Raw genomic sequence first — 12650 nt, forward strand, 5'->3', positions numbered from 1 at the left:
TAAAGATTTACACCCTCGGAAACCCTGTACAGGGTCGCTATGGGTCGGAACCGACTCGATGGCACTTAACAACAACAACAACATATCTGACAGTGTTTGTCTGCTATTCATACAGTTTTCAGTGACTAAAGATTCAGAAGTCGTTCGTCACTCTTTCTTTCTAGTCTGTCTTTTTCTGGAAGCTCATCTGAAACCTGTCCATTGTTGTTGTTGTTAAATGCCCTCGAGTCGGTTCCAACCCATAGTATCTCTCTAGAGGGTTTCCAAGGATCGACTGGTGAGCTTGAAACACCAACCTTGCAATTCAAACTGACTTTGCAGTCTAGTGCATTAACCCACAGTGCCACACCAGGACTTCGAAACCTGTCCATAGTGAGTGCTATTAATGTCAATAAGTTATGTACTTAATAATTAATTAAAAGGGCAAATATTGGGTGCGCGTTTCATGGGGAGGGGGCACAATACTTTTTTTTTTTTTTAAGAATGGCAATTAAAATTTGAAGGAAAACATTGTTTTAAAATATCATGGTTGTGAAACAAACTACTCACCTTTTGTTATTGTTTCCTGATTTGTTTTTGTTAAGTGCCATCAAGTTGGTTTATACCCTTAGTGACCCTGTATAAGATTTCTGAGGAGTGACTGGTGAGCTTGAACTGCTGACCTTGAAGTCCAGCACATTAACCCACAGCACCACACCAGAAAGATGTTGTTAAGTGCTGTTGAGTTGGTTTTGATCCATAGTGACCCTGTATAGGGTTTCCAAGTTGTTGCTCATGAGTTTGTACCACTGACTGTGTGATTTAAACCAACTTTGCATTCCAGCACATTAGCCCAGAGTGCTACACTAGGACTCCAGAAAGATAGGCTTAGAATTCCTTAGGGACTGAGTTGTCTTTATCATGTAAAACCTGTAGACAATGTGTACAGTTGAATTGTTGTTAAAGGCCATCCAGGCAGCTTTGACTCTCAATGACCCTGCATAGTGTTTACAAGGAGTGTTTGGCTTGTTGAAAGATTTTCAAAGTTACAATTTACAGTATTGGCTGAAGTGGTGCTGTAGGATCAGCACTGGATTTCTAACCACAAGGTTGGTGGGTCAAACCCACTAATCACTCCTTGGAAATTGTCTCTCAATGAGTCAGAACTGGCTCGATGGCACTTAACAATAGCAACAACATTAAAAAGCAAAAACAAAAACTCTTAGATTCTAAAACGGAAGTTATGACTAAAATGAAATTCCATAAATAGGAAAGAAATTAAGTCTGTAAATCTAACATGATTATATCTAAAAATATTTCTTCCAAATTAGTCCATAGTTAGAAATATTTGTCATTTAGGTACATCTGAAACAGATTCCTATTCTTGAATCAGGGAAACTAAATTAAAATTGAGGCTACATTAAAAAAAAAAAATCATCTGAATTTTACATGTACTGTATGCTTATGCATATAAACATTTTTAATGATGTGTAAGGATAGATCATTTTAAGAGGGGTCATTTTTGCTCCACAGTCTATTTAGTGAAAGAATTGATATTGAAGATTACAGTGTTTTATCTCAGTCAGTCTTCAGTATCCTTTTAAAACGCAGAATCATACTGCAGTGTTTTTGACCCATTTTATCCAGTGAATGAAAAAAGGTTGTTCTTACATTTTGTTCAATTTAACAAAATCACAGAATCTCAGACTTGGGAAAGACTTTAGAAGCAATTGAAAATTTCTGATTTTTGCACACTGTTGAACAGAGAAGAAGGCATTACTGATATTAACATCCTAACCTGGAAGCCCCTTGGTCTCTCTAGCTATAGAGCTTAGATACCATTTGCCCTTCAGCTCAAGTCAAACCTTCTGAAAACTAGCAATTAGTCAGTCCTGCTACTTGGTCTGTCTACAGTCTGGGCACAATTTTAGCATCTAGCTTCTAATATATTCCCTAGACTAGGACCAAAATTTGTACCTACTTCTGGTTATTAGATCTACTTTCCTGGGTCCTTGTGACTGATTCCAACTCTGTTGACTAATTTCCTCTAGAATTAAAGATTTACTTTGTCCTCACTGTTCCCATTCAGAGACTAGATGCTGGATCCCTAGGCACTCACTTGACTGATGCCAACCGCATCGTTGGAAATCCAGATATTACTTTCTTCATCATGCATTATGAAACCTCTATGATTCTTACGTTTACTCTAGATTAATACCTTTTGTCTGTAGCTATCTTCTTTGAGTGTCTTGTTCTACCTACTGTACTGAACTTCCATAGTTGAGTCTTTAAAAGCACCTTTGCAATCTAAAGGTAGGTCTAAATTTATTTCTAGTCAATTCTTCAGAGACTAGTGTATATGAGAAGAGGTAATAATATTCACAGGAGGAAAGAGACAAAGGCCGCTACATATTTACGTACACACATGATAAATACTGGTATGTTGGACATTTTTCTCTCTTGCTCAATTAATGACTACAGAAGTTCATTAAGAATCCTACAGAAGAATTACTTCATGAAGAGGATTGATATCCAAGACACAAATAATTTTAGATACACCCAGAGGCTAGAGACTAAATATGTTGGGCATGTTGTTTAAGCCCTCTTAAGATTCAAGGTCCATCACTTTAGAAAGTAATCATTGTACATTATACTCTGTGTAGTACTTATAAAAATAAAATGACAATGTATGCATGACAGATAATGTATGTATAGGCAGCATTGGATTAAAATGGACACAGAATAGTTTAAAATTATGGAAGATGTGCACCAGGGTTAAATTATTTTACCATATTTATTTGGTTTGTATACTTAGCACATAATCCAAGAAGCTGGATTATATGAAGAAGAGCGTGGCATCAGGATTGGAGGAAGTCTCATTAACAACCTGCAATATGCAGATGATACAACCTTGCTTGCTGAAAGTGAAGAGGACTTAAAATCTTACTGGTGAAGATCAAAGTTCACAGCCTTTGGTTTGGGTTGCACCTCAATGTAAAGAAAACAAAAATCCTCACCACTGGAACAATAAAATCAAGATAAATGGAAAAAAGATTGAAGTTGTCAAAGACTTCATTTTGCTCATCAACCCTCATGGAGGCAACAATCAAGAAATCAAATGACATATTGCATGGGGTAAATCTGCTGCACAAGACCTCTTTCAAATGTTCAAGAGTAAAGATGTCAGTTTGAGGACTAAGGTGTGTAAGACCCAAGTCATGGTATTTTCGGTAGCTTTATATGTATGTGAACATTGGACAGTGAATAAGGAAGACTGTAGAAGAATTGAAGAATTTGAGTTATGGTGTTGGAGAAGAATATTAAAAGTACACGGACTGTTAGAAGAACAAACAATTCTGTCTTGGAAGAAGTACAACCAGATTGCTCCTTACTTTGCCTCTCATACTTCATACATATTATCAAGAAGGACCAGTCCCTGGAGAAGGATATCATATTTGATAAAGTGGAGGGTCAACAAAAAAGAGGAAGACCCCCAAAGAGATGGGTTGGGACAGTGGCATCAGCAATGGGCTCAAGCATAAGCACAATAGTGAGGGTAGCGCAGGACCAGGCAGTGTTTTGATCTGTTGTGCATAAGGTTGCTGTGAGATGGAACTGACTTAACAGCACATAACAACCACAGTATATGGCCCTAAATGCCATGTATCAGGAGTGCTGGCATTGTAATGGATTACGTGCTGGGCTGCTAACCACAAGGCCAGCAGTTTGAATCTACCAGCCCCTTTGTGAGAGAAAGATGAGGCTTTCTGGTCCCATAAAGATATACAATCTCAGGAACCCTATACAGTGAACTGACATGATGGCACACAACAAACAAAACCACATATGCCATGTATATCTGATACAAATCAAGTGTTTAATGTTGTTGTTGTTGTTAAGTGCTGAGGAGTCGGTTCTGACTCATAGCGACCCTGCCCAGGGTTTCAGAGACTGAAAATCATTATGGGACCAGAAAGCCTCATCTCAAGTGTTTAATTGTTGTTGTTGTTGTTAGGTGCCATCGGGTCGGTACCAACCCATAGTGACCTTATGCACATCAGAACAAAACACTGCCCAATCCTGGGCCAACATCACTAGTGTTGCCACACTTGAGTCCATCGATGCTGCCACTTGGCCAATCCATCTCATTGGAATCTTCCTCTTTTTCTCTGACTCTCCACCTTACCAAACATGATAACCTTCTCCAGCAACTGGTCCCTCCTGACAATATGTCCATAGTATGAGAGGTGAAGTTTGGCCATCTTGGCCTCTAAGGAACCCTCTGGTGGCACTACTTCCAAAACAGATCTATTGGTTCTTTTGGCAGCCCATGGCACTTTCAATATTCTTCTCCAACACCATAACTCAAAGGCATCAATTCTTCTATGGTCTTCCTTATTCACTGTTCAGCTTTTGCATGCATATGAGGTTATTGAAAATACTATAGCTTGGGTCAGGCGTACCTTAGTCCTCAAGCTGACATGTTTGCTCTTCAACACTTTAAAAAGGTCTTGTGCAGCAGATTTGCCTAATGCAATACGTCGTTTGATTTCTTGACTGCTGCTTCCGTAAGTGTTGATAGTTGATGCAAGAAGAACCAAGTCCTTGACAACTTCAATCTTTTCTCCATTGATAAGAACGTTGTTTATTGGTCCAGTGGTGAGGATTTTTGTTTTCTTGACATTGAGATGTAATCCATACCAATGGCTGTGCTTTTTGGTCTTCATCAGTAAATGTTTTAAGTCCTCTTCACTTTTAGCAAGCAAGGTTGTATCATCTACATCTTCCTCCAATCCTGACGCCATGTTTTTCTTCATAGAACCCAGCTTCTTGTATTATTTGCCCAGCATACAGGTTGAATAAGTATGGTGAAAGAATACAACCTTGTGGCATACCTTTTTAATTTTTAAACCATTCAGTGTTCCCATGTTCTGTTAGAACGGCTGCTTCGTGGTCCTGGTACAGATTCCTCATGAGCACAATTAAGTGTTCTGGAATACTCATACTTTGCAATGTTGTCCATAGGTCACTATGAGCCCGTATTGACTTGAAGGCACACAACAACAACTATGTGGAAGACAAACAGATTATAATCTTAGTTCTATCTAGGTTAGTTTACATCTTCTTGAGCTTTGACTTTTTCATATAAAAAAGGAAGTTACTGGAGTACATGGTTTCTGGGTGTCTGAGATCTTTTTAATTAAATTATGTTAAAGAAGGATGCAAATTGCTCTGTATGTCTTTGAAGTACAAGTTTATTATCAAAGGAATGGACTTAGGATATAAAGAAGAGCTTTCAACTGAAACTGTTCAAGGCTAGACTAGACTTTCTCAGAAAGAAAATTTTATCTTGTCTTTAGAACTACTCAAACATAATAAAGATCTAGAAGAATATTTGACAAGACCAGTATTAAGAGTTACATTAAACATAGTAAGTTATGTGATTAGAGGGCTAGATTAGATCTCTTCTGCCTGAGATTCTGTTTGGATACCCTTTGCCCAACTAACACCTTGCTTATGTCACTACTTAAATGATTACATTAAATCAGTGATCCTCACTCTTGGATGTATTTCAAAAACTGCCTGGGAGCTTGAAACATTTGAGTATAAGGCAGCACCAAAAGAGATTGTAGTTTAGTAATGTGGAACAATGCCCTAAACATTTATTCCAATGTTTAGCTGAATTGAGAACTATACAGCTAGTCCAGTTACAATCATTTGAGATTCATATATATATATATATATATATATATTAGGTTCCAAGCGCAGAGATTTTATGGTTGAATTTTCTGGGGATGTAACCTGGGATTTTGTTTTTAATACCTCTCCAGGTAATTCCACTAGCAGTCAAGGTTATGAACATAGGATTTGATAGTCTTCAAGGACTTCCCCAAATCTCATACTTGACATAAAAGCATAAAAGCTTGGTTCTTATTTTATTAATTAATATGAGTGTACCTTTAAAAAATGAAAGTTGCTTATGTATTTGAAAGCATAATTGACTGGAACAAAGAATCATAATGACCCAATTTATAGTTTTAGGATGCAATAAAAAGTTGTGTGTATGTATACACAAGTATATTTTACAGTTTACACAAGTACTTTTGAGTCTTGGTGTGGTGCAGTAGGATAAGCACTGGACTTCTAACTTAAAGGTCAATTGTCCAAAGTATGAGAGATGAAGTCTTATCATCCTAGCTACAAAGGAGAATTCTGGCTGTTCTTCTAGCACAGATTTGTTTTTATTCTGATAGTTCATGGTATTTTTAATATTCTTCTCTAACACCATAGTTCAAATACATCTATTCTTCTAAGGTCTTCCTTATTCATTGTCTAACTTTCACATGTATATGAAGCTACTGGAAATACCAAGACTTGGGCCAGATGCATCGTAGTCTTCAAACTGACATCTTTGCTCTTGAACACTTTAAAGAAGTCTTGTGCAGTAGATTTGCCTAATGCAATACCTCATTTGATTCTGGACTGCTATTTCCATAAATATTGACAGTGGATCCAATCAAAATGAAGTCTTTGACAACTTCAGTTTTTAGATGTTCAACCATTTCAAGAGATAACATGATCAAGAGTCATTAGTACTGAAGGAAGAAGTCAAAAGTGCACTGAAGGCATTGACAAAGAAGGTTCTGGGAAATGATGGAATAAAAATTGGTATCTTTCAACAAATTGATGCAGCACTGAGGGCGCTCACTCATATATGCCAAGAAATTTGGAAGACAGCTATCTGGCAAACTGATTGGAAGAGAGCCATATTTCTGCCTGTTCCTAAGAGGTGACCCAATGGAATTTGGAAATTATATGACAATATCATTAATCTCACATGCTTGTAAAATTTTGCTAAAGATAATTTTAAAACAGCTGCAATAGTACACTGGCGAGGAACTGCCAGAGGTTCAAGCTGGATCCACATAAGGACTGACTAGTAGTTTATGTATTTTGCGTAAGATGGGATTGTATACTACCCATGAGAGGCAACTGGGAAACAGGAGAATGATCTTGCAAATGTTTGGAATGGAAATTGCCAGTTATTCCTGCACTAAGATAATAAATTTTAAAATACTTCTCTGAATTTATAGCATTATACAAATGTAATTGTTACGATCTTAACACTATGTCTTTGCATTATGATTGGTGGTATGAGTAAAACTTACACAGATTGGACCAACATTTCATATAGAATGAAATCTAAACTCTTCAGCCAAGCTCTATATAGTCCTCATGATGTTGCTCCAGTTCATCTTTGAGAATTCATCTAGAGTATTCTAAAACACTCTACTCCTCCTGATGAATGTTTATTTCATGTGTTTTACACATTTCCCCAACTCCATTATTAGACACTCAGTGATCTTCCCTTTTAAATGTCCTAAATCTCTAGCCATGATTTTTAACAGGTCAAGTTTCATTTCTCCTATTGTTGTTTGTCCATTTTATTTTTAATATTTACATGTCTGTATCTTTTCCTGAAAGAAACTGATTGTAAGCTTAAGTGGAGAAATCATGTTTTCTACATGTACATTCTGTTTCATGCTTAATAAAGTAATGTGTTTTTTTATTAAGAGCCGTTAAGTCAGTTCCAACTCATAGCGCTCCTGTATAGGATTTCTGAGGAGCAACTGGTGAGTTTGAATTGCTGACCTTGCATTTAAACAACCCTTGTTGTCCAGTGCTTATCCTACAGTACCACACCAGGACTCCTAATAAAGTAATAATTTTATAGTTATATAAATAGAAATGTATTTGTTGGATTCTGTTGCACACTAGTAAATATTTGTCTTTTTGTGTGTGTGTTGAACTGATAACAAAAACAGAGACTAATAAGTTACATAATGGTCCTGATAAGGAGCTCTGGTAGTGTAGTGGTTACCAATTGGGCTGCTAACCTCAAAGTCAGTAGTTTGAATCTACCAGCAGTTCCTTGGGAGAAAGATGAGGCGGTCTGCTCCTGTAAAGATTTACAGCCTTGGAAACCCTGTGTAGGGTCACTATGAGTGGGAACTGACTCCACGATACTGAACAACAAAAATGGTACTGGTGTGGTCTATAGGATAAACACTGGGCTGCTAATCAAAAGGATAGTGTTCTAAACCAATCGGCCGCTCCTCAGCAACTCTGTTCAGGGTTACTTTGTCTCGGAACTGACTTGATGGCACTTAACAACAGCAATAAATTATATACTTGAGTAGAGAAAAGATTAATCCAATAACATTTTTGGTATTTGAATCAGAGGAATATTCCCTGTTTTCTAATTATTGGTACTTACCTTTAGTTTATTTATTTAATTGTCAGACATTTGGTAAAAACTACTTTCAATGGAGGAAGAGAAGGAACCAAGGAACCGAATACAGAAGTGGTGGCAGTGCCTGGGGAGCAGGCGAAGGTGGTAACAGCAAAGTCTGAGACAGGACCCAGCATGTGGGGGGGAGGGGCACTTGAAAAAAATCACCCACCTTATAGGATGTGCACAAGGTGCAGGAGTGGCTGAACCTCCCTTTCAACCTGAGTGAACACAGTGTGATGGCGATGGTGATGGCAGGGCTTTCTCAGACAGCTCCAGTTCTGCACTCTGGGTGATGTATCCAGAAAGTGCCCAGAAAAAAATTCCTGCTGGAAAAACTGAAAAGGCAGTACTTATAACACTGGACTTTGTGGATAATTTGATAAAATGGCAGAAAATATTGAAAATAATAATAAAAATATAGATGTGAGCCCCAAAACTAGTCAGAGTCGAAGTGCTGACAGAAAGGACGGTTATGTATGGTGTGGAAAGAAGTTATCTTGGTCAAAAAGAAGTGAGAGTTGTTCAGATGTTGAAATAGTAGATGCTATAGAGAAAACGGAAGTTCCTTTAAGGAGCCAAGAAATGAAGCACAGCTGTTCATCCATTGAGTTGGACTTAGATCATTCCTGTGGGGATAGATTTTTAGGCCAATCTCTTAAACAGAAACTACAAGATGCTGTGGGTCAGTGTTTTCCAATTAAGAAATGTAGTAGTCGACACTCTTCGGGACTTTCATCTAAAAGAAAAATTCCTATCAGTGAACTCATGTTAGATAAGTGTCCTTTCCCACCTCAATCAGATTTAGCTTTTAGATGGCATTTTATTGAACGACACACTGCTCCTATAAGTCCCAGATCAGAAGACTGGGTAAGCACAGACTTGTTTCACAATGAGTTGACAGATGGGCAGCAAGGAAGAAACATGGAAGATGTAGACTCTTTCTCTCTTACCAGTGTTCAGCCCTTCGTCATAACTACCAACAATGCTTCGTGTAGAGGTGGTCCTATGGCTGGCTCTATGATAAACCTGGCTTCAAATAACAGTATGGAAGATAGTGACATGGATTCAGGTGATGAAATGATAACACTTTGCACAAGTTTCAGAAAAAGAAACAAACCCAAATGGGAACTTGATGATGAAATCCTGCAATTGGAAACGCCTCCTAAATATCACACCCAGATTGATTATGTCCACTGTCTCGTGCCAGACCTCCTTCAAATCAGTAACAATCCATGTTACTGGAGAGTCATGGATAAACATGCAGCTGAAGCTCTACTAGAAGGAAAACCAGAGGGAACCTTTTTTACTTCAAGACTCAGCACAGGAAGACTACTTATTCTCCATTAGTTTTAGATGCTATAGTTGTTCTCTTCATGCTAGAATTGAACAGTGGAATCATAGCTTTAGCTTTGATGCACATGATCCTTGTTTCTTCAATTCTCCTGACATTACTGGTCTCCTAGAACATTCTAAGGATCCAAGTGCCTGTATGTTCTTCGAACCACTTTTATCTACTCCTTTAATTTGGACTTTCCCCTTTTCCTTGCAGCATATATGCAGAACGGTTTTTTGTAACTGCACAACTTATGATGGCATTGATGCCCTTCCAATTCCTTCTTCTATGAAATTATAGCTGAAGGCATATCACTATAAATCAAAAGTTAGAGTACTGAGGATTGATGCACCAGAACAACAATGCTAGGGGAATGGGTAGGAACATCTGAATGATTATATATACATGTTTTTATTGACTATTTTATGGTTCTTTTGCTGCCATTTTGATTTTTTTTTTCCTACAAAGGCAGTTGGAGTCCAAAATAAACCTGCCCAAAGTCTCACTTCCAGATCAACTTTATGTTTCTTAAGATACACTAATTGTTTAAGGCTATGCACTAGGGTTAAGGGAACTTTTTGACCAAGCGGGAAAAAAAAAAAAGTACTTCAATCAAAAGATACTTTTTCAGGGATGGCAAAAAAAAAACAAAAACATACTTTGTTTCTTTTTTTAATTTTCTAATGTTTTATTGTGAATTATGTGGTAGTTTACATGGGAGAACATTAGCTTTACATTCATCCTATCATATATCATTTCATTGCCATGCATCATCAACCAACCAAAGGGTATACCCTGCAAGCCTGCACTCTCGCCCCTGGTCGTCAGCACACAGCCCCTCTCCCTCTCTGGGTCTAGAATCCCCAGCCGCTCCATCTCTGCACATTGTCATCTCTGCCTCCATCTCTGGTGTCACTGCTTCTCTGGGTAGGGTCTGGCACTCTGCTCTTCTCCCTTGATGGTCCCAGGGACCTCCACTCCTGGACTGCAAAGTCAATCACTCTCCTCCTTTTGCTACAAAACGTCCACCTTTACATTTCCAACCCTCGCAGTCAGTCCAGAAAACAGTTATTCACCATTGTACCATACTATGTTTCTTGAGTGATTGCATCTTATTTTATTCTCAGATTTTTCCTTTAATTGGTAATTTTGACATTAGTTAATCCTGTGCTATATTAGGAGTGACCCACAAGATATGGACTTAGTTTTACTTTTTTTTTTTTTTCACATTCAACAATTCATACAATGTGTTTCATTACATTGATTATAATCCCCTCCATATACCATCAGTTAAAAGTATTTCTCTTTATACACTTTAGCTTTAAAAAAAAAAAAAAAAAAAACACACAAACAAAAAAACCCACTCAGGCATATATAATAAATTACATCAATTAATTTCTCATATACAAGTTCGCGTAGTGGTTACGAATCGGGCTGCGAACCTTAGGGTCAGCGGTTCGAAACTACCAGCCGCTCCGCGGGAGAAAGATGAGGCTTTCTACTCCCGTAAAGATTTACACCCTCGGAAACCCTGTACAGGGTCGGACCCGACTCGATGGCACTTAACAACAACAACAACAATACAAGTTCAGGCTGAAACGGAAGAAAATTAAAACACGAGAGCCAGAATCTGTCTTCAAACATATCCCACCTGAAATTAGAGACTATCTAAAGCACAGATTTAATGCATTAGATACTAATGACTGAAGACTTAAAGAGTTATAGGGTGAAATCAAGAACATCGTACAGAAAGAAAGCAAGAGGTCATTAAAGAGACAGAAAAGAAAGAGAAGACCAAAATGGATGTCAGAAGAGACTATGATCACGCTTGCTGTTGAGCACAGAGAAGCTAAAGCAATTGGAAGAAATTATGAAATAAAAGAGCTGAACAGAGTATTTCAAAGGGCAACGCAAGAAGATAGTCAAATATTATAGCGAAATGTGCAGACATGGCACTAGAAAACCAAAAGGGAATAGCATGTGCAGCATTTCTCAAGCAGAAAAAACTGAAGAAAAAAATTCATGCCTTGACTTGCAATATTGAGGATTCTATGCTCTGGTAGCGTAGTGGTTACGAATTGGGCTGCAAACCTTAAGGTCAGAGGTTCGAAACTACCAGCCGCTCCGCGGGAGAAAGATGAGGCTTTCTACTCCCGTAAAGATTTACACCCTCGGAAACCCTGTACAGGGTCGCTATGGGTCGGAACCGACTCGACGGCACTTAACAACAACAACAACATGGGTAAAATACTGAATTATGCAGAAAGCATCAAAAGAAGATGGAAGGACACTGTACCCCTCCAGAAAAGATCAGGGTTCAACCATTTTTAAGAATTAGCATATGATCAAGTTCTGGTGGTACTGAAGGAAGGAAGCAGCCCAAGTTGCACTGAAGGCATTGACAAAAGGCTCCTAAAATTGGTGGAATACAAATTGAAATATTTCAACAAAATGATGCAGCCCTGAAGGCTCTCACTCAACTATGCCAAGAAATATGGAAGAAATCTCCTTCACCAACTAATTAAAATAAATCCATATTCGTGTTCATTCCAAAGAGAGGTAACCCAACCAAATGCAGAAATAGTTGAACAATATCACTAATGTTATATATAAGTAAAATTTTGCTGAAGACAGTTAAAAAATGGTAGCAGCAGTACACTGGCAATTCCACAGGAATTCTAGCTGGATTCAGAAGAGGTCGTCAAGCTAGGGATATCATTGCTGACTGCAGATGGATTCTGAATGAAAGCAGAGAATATTAGAATGATGTTTACTTGTACTTTATTGACTATTCAAAGACATTCGACCTGGTGGATCATAAAAAACTATGGATAACATTGAGAAGAATGGGTTTTCCAGAACTCTAAATTGTGCTTATGAAGAATCTGTACATAGACCAAGAGGTAGTAATTCTAATAGAACCAAGTGATAATGAATGGTCTAAAATCTTGAAAAGTGTGCACCAGGGTTGTGTCCTTGTATCATACTTATTCAGTCTACATGTTGATAAAATAAGCTGAGAAGATAGATAATATGAAGAAG

The 12650-nt window shown here is 37.9% G+C and overlaps 1 protein-coding gene and 1 pseudogene across 1 annotated transcript in view; both read left to right on the plus strand.

Annotated features, from left to right (window-relative positions):
• The window catches only part of LOC102835640 (regulating synaptic membrane exocytosis protein 1-like), a 678398-nt gene that overhangs the window by 384423 nt on the left and 281325 nt on the right, over positions 1–12650 (plus strand).
• Positions 8660–9977, plus strand: LOC102832954 (annotated as a pseudogene).

Source organism: Chrysochloris asiatica, unplaced genomic scaffold, assembly GCF_000296735.1.
Source record: "Chrysochloris asiatica unplaced genomic scaffold, ChrAsi1.0 scaffold00019, whole genome shotgun sequence".
NCBI classification, from domain to species: Eukaryota; Metazoa; Chordata; class Mammalia; order Afrosoricida; family Chrysochloridae; genus Chrysochloris; species Chrysochloris asiatica.